The following is a 2198-nucleotide window of genomic DNA, read 5'->3' as shown; positions in this document are numbered from 1 at the left end:
CCTTAAAACCAATCAAAAAAAATTACGGAACTATAATGTCTCGGCTATATAATGATGTTCAGATGGATAAATAAACAGCTTAGAATTCAAAAGTCTTGAAAATTTTGCCTTCACCTTCAAGATATTTATGGATAAATATCACTTGATAATAAAACTGAAACAGAGATTTATTCCAACAAATAGTCTATGGGGAAAAGACAATGGTAAATCATGCAGCTGTCACATTTCACTTTTTAGGGCACTAAATGATAAATTTAGAACACAATAATATCAGGAATTCATTTTTACACCATACAAGAGACACTAGTAGCATGTTGAACCATGCATTTAAGAGATTTGAACTGGTAATATTGTTAAACAATGCCTACAAGACTGATGCCTGATGTATATATGTATGCATGATGTATCAAAGCTTACAACAAATATTATAAAGAAATATTCTAACTGATTTATCGCTTGCATTCTTTGAGTGCGAGTTATGTTGAAACCTATGATCATTCCAGCAAATCAAGCACATTAGATTATGCGTTTTGGTCAAGGCCTGTGTGAGTCTCAAAAATGGATATACTGCGCCGTGAAGTTTTAGCAGAAAAGATGTTAAGAGTACTCTATGAACATTTTAGGTTAAACTTCCATTTATAAGAGAATCTGCAACAGTGTAACTAGCAAAAATACTTGGTTAATTGTATTTTCAGATACGCTACCTGAGTCTAGTTGGTGGTGGAGATGTTGCAGAAACAGCAAGACGATTAATGAAAAAGCAAGGAACAAATCAACTGTGGTCAAGCTTCAGTGTGCAAGGATGGAAAAGCAAACGAGGGTTAAAGAACATAAGATTCTTCCCTGTCATAATCAGTGAGTATTAATATTAATAAGTGATTAATTAGAATGATTAGTTCAATTAAAGATTGCTTTAATATGTGTATATATGGAAGTTATGTGCCGATCAGCAAGATTGATTTTTATTTTTTTTTTTAATCACAAGGCCAATTCGTCTTGAAGGCTGGAGAAGTAATTTTGCAGTCTAAGTTTGTTTTTAGTAGGGTAATCAGACAATTATTTGTTACTGAGTGTGATGTAATTATGTCATTATGTTGATTTGCGCCTTTGTTTTTCAGGAGAATGTGTAAAAAATCATCACAGTGTGAAGGAAGATGCCATCGAAAAGTGTCTTGGGGAATTCCTTAAGAGAACGGCTTATCTTCCAGGAGTACAAGGTAAATCCACTTTTCTTTCATATTTGAGGAGCGAAAAAGGATTTTTATCTAAATGAGAACACCATATCAAATTAGGGGTAGTTAAATGGGCACACCCATCCTAGAAATTTCACCTTTCAATTTAACATACATTTGAAAAACATTTTTAGAAAAGGTTCTGAGCGAAATTGTTGAACAAATACTATTCTCTCAGGATCACCTCCAGACTTTTTAACGTCATCAAATTGGCAGTGTAAATTTCTTTATTTCCAACACAAATCAGTAACATGTGATGTTTTGTGTAAACAAAGTAAAATACTTTGTCTGTGCTTCATTTTTCTGTAACTATGTTGGGCAGAATATAAATTTGTTAAGAAAAAATTGTGCAAAACATAAGAGAAAATCACGAAAAGGCAGTATGAAATACTTTATGTATAAGGAAGGTAGGCATCCCCCCAGAGACAGCACAGACACACACAAAAAGATTGTGTTACAAATGCATGCACATTTTTTTTTTTTATAAATTTGGAATATTGTTTGCTTGCTTTAAATTTCAGAAACCTAAAAGTGACGCTGACAGTGCTCCAGTTGAAGCTGTCTCTGAGGAAAATGTCATCAACGAGGAGGCTTATAATAATGTTGAAGAAGTAGGAGGTTCTGACAATGAGGATTGAATAGCATTTTCCATCCGAGTAATCTAATACTAAGTTGGGCTTTTGCTATATGGTACCCTCCTTTCCCATACGATTCAATATCTATTTTTGTTTGTCAGTGGGAGCTGTTAGGTACGGAAGCCCGTTAGTGTCACCAGTGAATTAAAATTTCAGATCCGTTAACTGGCGGCCGCCAGATCCGCGGCCGCCACTTAATTATCTGTGATACCCAGTTTGCGGTAGGTTACGGTATAACCTTACTTGATGCAGAACAGGCACCAGCTTCGTAAACGTAGGTAAGTTCAAACATGCATTTGTAAGCCCCTTATAATTATTCAAAGTATAGTAG

This window comes from Anneissia japonica, unplaced genomic scaffold (genome assembly GCF_011630105.1).
Source record: "Anneissia japonica isolate Jap-2015-1 unplaced genomic scaffold, ASM1163010v1 scaffold287910_len238722_cov194, whole genome shotgun sequence".
NCBI lineage: Eukaryota > Metazoa > Echinodermata > Crinoidea > Comatulida > Comatulidae > Anneissia > Anneissia japonica.
The sequence above is the reverse complement of the archived record's forward strand: the minus strand, read 5'-3'. Positions refer to the sequence as shown.